Source organism: Otolemur garnettii, unplaced genomic scaffold, assembly GCF_000181295.1.
Source record: "Otolemur garnettii isolate 467f Iridium unplaced genomic scaffold, OtoGar3 scaffold00214, whole genome shotgun sequence".
In the NCBI taxonomy this organism is placed as follows: Eukaryota; Metazoa; Chordata; class Mammalia; order Primates; family Galagidae; genus Otolemur; species Otolemur garnettii.
Window position 1 is genome coordinate 2,313,066 of NW_003852609.1, and position 12,012 is coordinate 2,325,077.

Consider the following 12,012-nt stretch of genomic DNA (forward strand, 5'->3'; position numbering starts at 1 on the left):
TGATGTCTCCCCACTAACATGCACACGAAGATGTGATGCAGCTGCGTGGTTAACAGTAAGAACTTCGAAAGCCAGATGGCAAGGGTTTGAATCCTGGATCCAGCAGATGCTAACTGTGCCCTAGTTTCCTAATCCTGAATCCACCAGATGCTAACTTGCCTTAGTTTCCTTACCTGTGATAGATGGATAGATACCTATAGATTACACAAATAGATGGATGGATGGATAGATAGATAGTAGATAACCAAAGTGTTTAGACTGGTAAGCAATAAATGCTACAGAAGTGCAAGCATAATAAATGTGACAATGGTGGTTTCTATCAGCCTTGGTGTTTGGAAACCAACAGGAGCAATAAGGCCATGCTGGGGCCCCAGAAAGGGCCTGCCTGAAAGGCCTGTGGCTGTCTGCCATAGCCAGTTACCCTCACAGAAGAACCTGGCCCGCTGTGACCAGCTCTTCACAGCTCATGAGAAAGCAAAACTAGATATCTGGATTTTTAAATTATTGGTTTACATTTTTTGAAAATTAGCATTCAAGCCAAAGAAAGCATGTCAAGAGGCAGATTTAGCCCTTAAGTCACCATTTTGTGGCCTCTGACACGTAAATCTACAGTATGTATGTGAGTATTTATTTCTTTGTGTTTATTTTGTACACATCTTCCTTAACTGAGTACCCTACATGGGTGGGGAACTTGTCGCCTTAAAGCCACATGTAGCCTTCTGGATCCTTGAGTGTGGCCTCTTGACTGAATCCAAGTTTTGCAGAACAAATCCTTTTAATAAAAGGATTTGGATTCGGTCACGAGGCTTTGCTTGGGGACCTGGTAGCCCACATGTGATCTTGAGACCACAGGTTCCCCGTCCCTTCCAGGGACAGCAGAAAGCACACAGAAGGTACTTCATTAAGACCAGGTGACCAATGAACTAGTTTGTTAATGAGCAAACATCAGTGGAAATTTCTGAAAGAAAATGAAGACTAACTTGGTTATTAGCTCCTTTAGTGCCCTCTCTTAGAGAGCACCTTCAAGTCAGGTCTCCAGAGAAGCCCTGGGGACACAAACCTGAACAAGGTGCAGTCCCTAAGCTTGAGGAATGTACAGATGTGTGGGAGAAGGATACAGACAATACTGATGTTGATGAAATGCTCTGACACACATTAACTCAGTTTACATCTGGAGAACTGACAGCAGCAGGTACCACACATGATTTGATATGAAATAGAAGAGAAACTGAGGCACAGGGAGGACAAGTGACTTGTCCAAGATCACTTCATAGTGACAGGGTTGTCACGAAAACCAGTTCTGTAGACTCCAAGCCCAGTATAATATGTGTATTTCCCAGAGCCTATCATGTTAGCAACTTCAGGCTCATGAAGAGGGTTAGCACCCAGTGAGTTACAAGGCATTGATAGCATCGTGGAATGCTGGCTTTAAAAAGCTCCTGAGACCTCACGCCTGTAATCCCAGCACTCTAGGAGGCCAAGACGGTGGATTGCCTGAGCTCAGGAGTTTGAGATCAGCCTGAGCAAGAGCGAGACCTGTCTCTAAAAAAACAGCCAGGTGTTGTGACAGCTGCCTGTAGTCTCAGCTACTCAGGAGGCTGACAAATAGTCACTTGAGCCCAGGAGGTTGAGGTTACTGTGAGCTATGATGCCATGGCACTTAACCCAGGAGAACTGAGTGAGACTCTGTCTCAAAAAAAAAAAAGCTACTGAGAATGGTCTGGAATTTTTTTTTTATTCTCACTAATTATAATTTTCCTTCTACAACAAAGAAAAAAAACCTTTGAGTCCACTGTCAACAAAACAAAATGCCATTTTAAAAGAGGCCGGGCATGGTGGCTCCCACCTGTAATCCTAGCATTCTGGGAGACTGAGGAGGGTGGGCTAAGCAAGAGTGAGACTCCATCTCTACTAAAGATAGAAAAATTAGCCAGGTGTTGTGGCAGATGCCTGTAGTCCCAGCTGTGCGGCAGCTGAGGGAGGAGGATCACTGAAACCCAGGAGTTTGAATTTGCTCTGAGGGGCAAGAGTCTGACTCTGTCTCCAAAAACAGGTTAAAAGAACAAGGTAATGAAGGCAAATGGAGATGAAATCACTGCTTCAGAGAATCAAAGTTAAGGATAGGGAGCACTAGGCAGCGCCTGTGGCTCAGAGGAGTAGGGTGCCAGCCCCATATACTGGAGGTGGTGGGTTCAAACCCGGCCCTGAGCAAAAAAACTGCAAAAAAAAAATAAAATAAAATTCTAGAAGAATAGGGAGCACAAGTGAGCACAAATCGTAGCTGAGCCTTCTGAGTGACAAGGAATGACAAGTTCTTGTTGTCTATAAAAGGAGGCATACTAATTTTAAGTTTAGCATATATTCTCATCATTTGTTCCCTAAATTCTAAAGCACATAGCAAAAATTGGTATTATGGAAAACATTGATTTAAAAGTATAGCATTTTACAAAAACAAAAGTTGATTATGTTAAATATGTGAAGTCCTTGGTTGATTGGAAGATTTGTGAATTATCAAAACACACTAACAGCTCATGTTCGTTGGTATTAATGGCTTGGCATGTTTGATAAAAGGAAATGGGAGAATGGGTGTCCAGTTTAGAAGAATTGTGTAGCAGGGTTTTGGAACTGTGATTTGGGGGAGAGGATGAGCAAAGTGTCACCCTCATCATAAACAGCCCATATTTTAAGTTCTTAACTAGAAGAGGCACATCAAACCCAAGATGACAGTCAACAGCGATTAGGATATTTCCTCACCCATTCACCCGTTCAGTAAGTAGGTTCTGAGGGCCCACAGGGCAGATATTCAGGCTCCAGAGACAGAGCAGCGGACATAAGCTTTTGTCTTCGCCAGCTTTTGTCTTGTAACACCACAAATTAAAGATGGATGCATGAATCCAAAGCTGTTGTCCTAAAATAGCAACTGTGTCTAGCAAAGCTCTAGTTACCAAAGACCTCAAGATACATGCTCTGCTTCTGGGGCAGGACTACCTGGTTGGTCTACCTAGCAGGACAGGGCAGAGCAGATGCTAATCTTAAGTGCCATGAGACAGGGCTGAGGCCAGGGCCCACCTTTTCTAAGCTTGTCCTGGATGAAGGGTGGGCCAGAATCCCCTTCACTCTGGTGGAGGGGTTGTCTTCTCTTCTAAGAATGGCTTTAAGGAAAAAGAAGAAAAACAAAAGCTACAGCAGCCATGAAAGTGTAAAAAAAAAAAAAAAAAAGAGAGAGAGAGAGAGTTTTAAAAACCCATACAGGTCAATATTTGTCAAATCCTCACTATATACATAAACAAGCCCCTGCTCTAGGTACTGGGGAAATAGTGGGAGGGAGGGAAAGACATTGTTCCCATTCTCAGGTCTCTTCTGTTCTAGAGTCAGCTATCAAAGAACTAATTATTTAAAAGTAAGACTGTTTGTAGGAAGGGGAACTGTTGGAGGCTCTATGAGCTCTAATATAAATGGGGAAATTAACCTAGTGCTGAAGATACTGAAACCCCTTTACACAATCTCTCTCTATGTCTTTCTCCGACACACACACACACACACACACACACATATGCAGCCACGATGTGATCAGGCACCTACTCTCTTTCATCTTCAAGGAGACTTCTTTGGAGTGGGAAATGCTAAAGATGGTATTCCTTCTGGGTTTTAGGTTGACAAGTTGTGACACTTTAAGTCCCATGGCCAGTATTCCTACTCCACACTTAGATGCACCTGGGTCTAGGGGGAAAAAAGCAATGTTTAGACTGTTACTTCTTCAAAGGTCTTCTAGATCTTGGCTGTACGGGCCTAGTCGCTGCTGACGCTCAGCATACAAGCTCAAAGGAGAGCATAGTAGTCAATGAAAATGCCAGATCCCCATTGGACTGTGTGCTGATTAGCAGCAGTTCTGTCTTAGGTACTAAAGGTAAGAGAAACAGCATAAAATAGAACATGTAAAAGCTGAAATGGAAAAATTAAAACTTAGAGTCCATGTACATTGAACTTTGACTATCAAATTATATTAATCAATAATGTCCAATTGAAAAAAAGCATATGAAAAACAAGTAATCAGCAAACCCACCGCCAATATCATACTGAATGGTGTAAAATTGAAAACATTTCCATTCAGATCAGGAACCAGGCAAGGATGCCCACTGTCTCCACTGCTATTCAACATAGTAATGGAAGTCTTAGCCATCGCAATCAGGCAAGAGAAGGTGATCAAGGGTACCCAAATAGGGTCAGAGGAGATCAAACTCCCACTCTTGGCTGATGATATGATCCTACACCTGGAAAATCCCAGGGACTCAACTTCAAAACTCTTAGAAGAGATCAAAGAATACAGCAGCATCTCTGGATACAAAATCAATACTTACAAGTCAATAGCTTTTATATACGCCAATAATAGTCAAGCTGAATAAACAGTCAAGAATTCTATTCCTTTTACAATAGTGCCAAAGAAGATGAAATATTTGGGAATTTACCTAACAAATGAGATGAAAGATTTCTATAAAGAGAACTATGAACCTCTGAGAAAAGAAATAGCTGAAGACGTTAACAAATGAAAAAACATACCATGCTCATGGCTGGGAAGAATCAACATTTTTAAAATGTCCATACTACCCAAAGCAATCTACAGATTTAATGCAATCCCTATTAGAGCACCATTGTCATACTTTAAAGAACTTGAAAAAATAGTACTTCATTTTATATAGAATCAGAAAAAAACCTCAAATAGCAAATACATTACTCAGAAATAAGAACCAATCAGGAAGTATCACCTTACCAGACTTCAGGCTATACTATAAATCTATAGTGATCAAAACAGCATGGTACTGGCACAAAACCAGAAAGGTGGATGTATGGAACAGAATAGAGAACCAAGAGATAAATCCAGCTACTTATCATTATTTGATCTTTGAAAAGCCTATCAAAAATATTTGGTGGAGGGAAAGACTCCCTATTTAACAAATGGTGCTGGGTGAACTGGCTGGCAACTTGTAGAAGACTGAAACTGGACCCACATCTTTCACCATTAACAAAAATTGAGTCTCACTGGATTTATACTTAAGACATGAAACTATAAAAATAATAGAAGAGAGTGCAGGGAAAACACTTGAAGAAATTGGCCTGGGAGAATATTTTATGAGGAGAACAATTGAAGCAACACCAAAAATACATTACTGGGATCTGATCAAACTAAAAAGTTTTTGCACAGCCAAGAGCACAGTAAGTAAAGCAAATAGACAACCTTTAGAATGGGAGAAGATTTTTGCAGGTTATGCTTCTGAGAAAGGTCTGATAACTAGAATCTACAGAGAACTCAAACTAATCAGTAAGAAAAGAAGAAATAACCCCATTTCTACGTGGGCAAGAGACTTGAACAGAAACTTCTCTGATGAAGCAAGGTGCATGGCCTACAAACACTGAAAAAATGCTCATCATCCTTAATCATCAGAGAAATGCAAATCAAAACCACTGTGAGATATCATCTAACTCCAGTAAGATTAGCCCACATAACAAAATCCCCAAACTACAGATGTTGGCATGGATGCAGAGAGAAGGGAACGCTTCTACACTGCTGGTGGGAATGTAAGTTAATACAACCTTTTTGGAAAGAAGTTTGGAGAACACTCAAGGAACTAAAAGTAGACCTACCATTTGATCCTGCAATTCCTATACTAGGTATATACCCAGATGACCAAAAATTATCTTACCACAAAGACATTTGTACCAGAATGTTTATTGCAGCCCAATGCACAATAGCCAAGACACGGAAATAGCCCAAGTGCCCATCGATCCATGAATGGATTAACAAATTGTGGTATGTGTACACCATGGAATACTATGCAGCCATAAAAAAGATGGAGACTTCACATCTTTTATGTTTACCTGGATGGAGCTGGAACATATTCTTCTTAGTAAAGTATCTCAAGAATGGAAAACAAAGTATCCAATGTACTCGATACTACTATGAAATCAATATATAATCACCTACATCATGATATGAATGGTAAAACATAACTATAGTCCATAAAGTAGAAGGGAAAAGGAGAAAGAGGGGAGAGGAGGGGGATATGGGAGGAAGGAGGGTATTTGGGGGGACCTCACCTAATGTGAATGATGTAATGGTACATTTCAAAACTATTAAGAAATGAGAAAAAAAATAGTTATTGCTTTGTGTTTTAAAGAAAAAAAAAGAGTATGATTGTGATGAATGTGTTCCTTAGTTCAATGTAAGCATTTCACATTGTATATTGAAGTAGTACCCTGAACCCCATAAATGCATCAATGTACAAAGTTATGATTTAATAAAAAAAAAAGAAAAGAAAAACAAGTAAGGACATTATTTTAGACAAAGCATTGGGCTAGGCAAATGTTATCACTTTTTAGTTATATAACTGCAGCATGTTTGTGGTAGATAAAATTTAAAATGTGGACAAGCCCATAGAAGATAAAAATGTAGTTGACCCTTGAACAATGCAGGGGTTAGGGGTATCAACCTCCTTCAAAGTCAGAATTCCACATTCAACTTTTGACTCCCTAAAACTTAACTACTAATAGCCTAATGGTAACAGAAAAGTCAATTAACACACATTTTGTGTAAGTGCTATATACTGTATTCTTATAATAAAGTAAGCTAGAGAAAAGACAGTGTTATTAAGACAGTCATAAGGAAGAGAAAATCTATTTACTATTCATTAAGTGGAAGGGGATGGCCATAAAGGTCTTCATCCTCTTCCTCTTCACATTGAGTAGGAAGAGGAGGAGGAGGAAGAGGAGGGGTTTGTCTTGCTATCTCAGGGGAGACAGAGGGGGGAGAAAATCTGCATGTAAGTGGACCACACCACTCAAACACAGGCTGTTCAAGTGCCAACTGCCCAGCCATTTTTAATAAGTGCCTCGCATTGAATGACTATGTCAAAACGTATTTTACCGATTTCCTATTATTGGAAATTTATGATATTTCCAATCTTTTAACACAAATATTTCAATGAGACTTTTAGGCATCCATTATTTCCCGCTGACAAACTCTTAGAAGTGGAATTTCTAAGGTGAACAATCCTCAGATATTTAGAAGTAGAATTAAAGTGATAGCCAAATATAAAGTCACTTTAAATTCTTAAGGTGCTTATAGCATCTTCCAACTTTGAGTTCTTCTAAGTAAGAATTAAAAAACTGAAAGAGAACAGTCTTTATTTCTATATCAAAGTAAATAATAATATGACATATATATACTTTCAGGACTCTGACATTTCTTAAAATCTCACTAAATACTGACAGACAGTAATCCATATGGTTAGAGTCGCTTCTCAGACAGTGAGCCTGCTTCCAATTGCATTACAACAAACATGGTAACTGGTTGTTTCATTTCTCAATTTAACATGCTGAACAGAAAACCAATCATGACGACCAGATGTAGTATTTTTAAATGTATATTATAGAGAACAGTAGAAGGACATAGGTCTGAACCATTTACTTCTTTGCTTGGTTAACAGCAAAGCCATCCTCTCTCTGGGTCTCAGTTCTGAGGGGAAAGACACAAGGGCTAAGGGTTCCAGACTTTGGGGATTTAACAGAACATTTAAACTAACAAAACAAATCAAGAAGGAACTAACAACTAACACAGGGTTGTCAAGGAAATAAAAACAATAAAACACCACCTATTAGCATGTCATTCACAGATAATTGGATGAGAGCAACATAACCTCTGAATAAGAAAGCCTCAGAGTTTAACTTTTTTTTTTATCTGTTCCATTGATCATATTCTCATTTTGCCCTGGAGTGCAAAAACTGTGTCACAAACTTGCACCAGTCCACTGCTGTTGAGACTCCTCTAGGTAACTCCTAAATCCTTTCCAGGTCTAAAATCCTGTGATTTTGTTTCTAAATTTTAATTCAGGTTCTATATGAAGAAGTGATTTGCCAGGACTTTTAAAATACAGTTTCTCTTACTTCCCTGAGGCTACCAATGAGGGTAGCCCACGAAGAGGGTGTGGACACCTACTGAGGGCCAGCCCTCTGTGGCCAGGAACTGGGCCCTGCACCCAGACACAGGGACAAAAAGCAAGGGCTCTGCCCTCAGGGTGCTCTCACTCGGGAAGAAACAGGACACCAAGATAAAGTCGCAGGAGACCACAAGTAACAAAAATGCAGGAGCTACACCCAGAGAACTCAGAACATTTAGGAGCAGCGTTATGTTCAGACTGGGGTGGAGAAGGCCGGTGAGACAGATCTTCTAGATAAAATGACACTTAACTCTGAGTCTTGAGGGATGAATGTCAGGTAACTGGGGATGCCATCACAGGCTATGAGCAGCCTGTGTGATGCTCACGTGTATTGGAAATCACAGAGAATCCCAAGTCCCACATGCTAGTGTGTTCCTACGAGCACAGAGTCTGTGAGTTGGAGGATTGCCAGAGATACCGAAGAGGCAGGCAAGTTGCCAGATCAGGGAAAACTTGCCAGTGTGGACTTGACCCTCAACACGTTGGGACATCACTGAACTGTTTTAATCAGGGGAGAAAACTGAGGCACATCTCACAGTTTGCCTCTTTCCTCAGCTGAAATTTTAAAATAGAGCTTTATGGTCGAAAACATTCTCACAATCTATAATTTCTATGTTCTATTTATTTTTTAAGAATACAGGTAATACAGTTTAAACTTGTTGAAGTAAATTCAAACTGAATGGAAGTGCATAAGTCAGGTGAATTTCTTGAGTTCAGGAATTCGAAACCAGCCTGAGCAAGAGTAAGATCCTATCTCTACTAAAAAAAATATACAGAAAAAACTAGCCAGGCCTTCCTTCCGGCACCTGTAGTTCCAGCTACTTGGGAAGCTGAGGCAACAGGAGCACATGAGCCCAAGAGCTTGAGGTTGTTGTGAGCTGTGACATCACAACTCTCTACCCAGGGTGACTGAGTGAGACTTTGTCTCAAAAGTTAGTGGGGTGGCTCAGCACCCATAGCCAGGAGTAGGGTTGGAGCACTGGCCATATACACTGGGGCTGGTGTGCTTAAACCTGGCCTGGGCCTGTTAAACAATAATGACAGCTACAACAAAAAAATAGGCGTGCATTGTGGCAGGTGCCTATAGTCCCAGCTACTTGGGAGGCTGAAGCAAGAGAATCGCTTAAGCCCAAGATTTGGAGGTTGCTGTGAGCTGTGACAGCATAGCACTCTACCAAGGGAGACATAGTGAGACTCTGTCTCAAAAAAAACAAAAAAACAAAAAACAAGTTGAGGGAATTTCAATCCCCTCAACCAATCCTACTCCCCAAAGTCAATTTTCATTACAAATTTCATGTAAATCCATGTGCATTTTTCCTAAGCATATACAAATATATACAAAAGCATTTATAGGTAATAGAGTGTTTTGTGAGTTCTCTCTAACAGAGACTGTATTGCACTACACACATGGGTCTACACCTTGCCTTTTTTACATGATACGTTATCAGTACAGAGCCATATCATTCTTTTTAACTCTGCAATATTCCACAGTATAAGATAGGTATGTTTAAAAATTAAATGAACCAGGCGGTGCCTGTGGCTCAAAAGAGTAGGGCACCTGCCCCATATGCCAGAGGTGGTGGGTTCAAACCCAGCCCTGGCCAAAAACTGCAGAAAAGGAATTAATTGAACCATTTCCATGTCAGTTCATTTAAGCAGCTCCCAATTCTCTAGTTGTTGCTGTAGTGAACACCTTGACTATTTGCACACTTACATGTGTTTTTGCAAAGAATGGTTTCTTAAAATTGGAATTACTAAAATTAAAATTTTGACCCCCTACTGCCAATTAGCTCTCTAAAAAGTCGTTCCCATCTTATGCTCATCCAGGCATCACGAGTGCCCATTTTCCCCCACAATGGCCAAAGGTGATACCATCAAGCCTTTGAATCTTTGCCAATCCAATGGGTGAAAAATGTTTTCTCATGGTTGGTTCTATTGGCATCTTTTGTGTGTTATTGAGCTTGACCACATTTTCATATAGTTACTGGCTATTTGTTTTGGTTTTTTTCTGTGAATTGTCTTCTTATAAACTTTACAATTCAAAGATTCCTAATCTGCTGTCCCGGGGACCCTGACATATGTGTAATATCAAATTTTCTGTGTCAATCAGAAGTGCATTATTCTCAGGATCGGAACCAAAGAACATTAAGAACCCTTGATCTTAAAGTTCTTCATGGCTGAGAGGAGTATGTGGAAGGAAATAAGCAGGCCTAGATGGAATGATATGAGAGATAAGGCAGGTTTCGGTGATTCCACACAGGGCTCACACATACCCCTCATTATCTCACCCTCAACTATACCTGGCCTTCCCAGCAGCCCTTGCTCATGTCCCTTCCAAGAATACCCACCAGTCAGAGGCAGGCTACTAGATCTACTAAAGATTAGGCTCATTTCTAAAAAATATTTTTACATATATCACAGGGAATGATAATAAATAACTCAAGATGTTCCTTTACATTCTGATTTATCTGAAATCAGAATAGCTATTCAATTCAATTTTACCTCCTAAATATTTCTCTAACCTGCACACATCTCTTCATCCTCACTCCAACCATCACATCTTGCATTGACCCCTGCAGTGCCCTCTTAACTTGCCTCCCTATGCCCTCTCTCCTATCTGTGGGATAGGGATCATCCGTGTCCTGTGATTATTTATTTCCATAACTTCCACACTTTAGACAGAGCTCTCTCTTCATTTCATCACCCACCAGCTCACAACCTTCCCCTGGCTCCTCTTTGCACTTGAGCTGAAGAGCCAACCCTTGATGCCCATTGGTCTGCCCAGCCCACCTTCCTAGGATGCTAAGCCCCTTCTCCCTCAGCCACGCCCACCAGGAACACTCAGGCCTTCTCTCTCCCACGCTGTGAACTTTGTGATTCTGTTTCTTCTGCCTGAACACTCTCTCTTCTCCTCCTTTCTTTCACTGACTTCTGCTTGGCTTAAAAATAACTTCTCTGACCTCCCAGGCCAAGCCATGTGCTGCTATTTCATGCTTTGGTAGCCGTCTCCGCTTTTTTTTTCCCCTAGCAGTTATCTCTAATTTGCAGTGATATAGTTCATTAACATCTGCTTCCACTCTGGCAGGTGAGTTCCATGAAAATAGGGCTGGGATCTGTTTCCTTCTCTGAAATCCCAGTGCTCAGAGCAGGGCTGACCCAAAGCTGTGATCAATAAATGCTGTTGAAGGGAGGAAGGAAAGGGATGCTGTTATAAATGATCCCTTGCAGGCCTTCATCTCTCTCTCTACACTTTCCTTCAAACATGAAAGGCTGGTAACTATGTCCTGGATACAAAAAGTTGCTAACCCTTTCAACTCATTCCCAATGTGTATCAGGAACCTACTGGGTATGTCCTAGGCACTTTCCCAGAAATGGGAGACACCATGGTGAAAAAAGCCAGACCAATCCTCTCTCTGAAGTTACATTGTAGGGAGAACAGTCGACATTGTAGACAAGTAAACTTTATAGTATATTTATAAGATGAAAAGTGCTGTGGGGCGGTGCCTGTAGCCACATACACCAAGGCTGGCATGTTCAAACCCAGCCCAGGCCAGCTAGAACAACAATGACAACTGCAACAACAACAACAACAAAATAGCCGGGCGTTGTGGGGAGCGCCTGTAGTCCCAGCTACTTGGGAGGCTGAGGCAAGAGAATCACTTAAGCTCAAGAGTTTGAGGTTGCTGTGAGCCGTGACGCCAGGGCACTTTACCCATGGCAACAGCTTGAGACTCGACTCAAAAAAAAAAAAAGAAAAAGAAAGAAAGAAAAAGAAAAGTGCTGTGAAGAAAAATAAAGCTGGGTAAGTTGAATAGGAAGAGGAAAGGAGAAGAGAGATTCCCATTCATTGTAAGGTAAAAACCAGGTTGGGGTGACTGAAATAAAGGGTGTGTCCATGCACTAATGAGATTAGAAATGCTTGAGAAAAACAGCAGGAATAGATACAGGTCCATACAGACCCAGTAGAGGTGATAAACAGCAGGAATAGATACAGGTCCATACAGACCCAGTAGAGGTGATA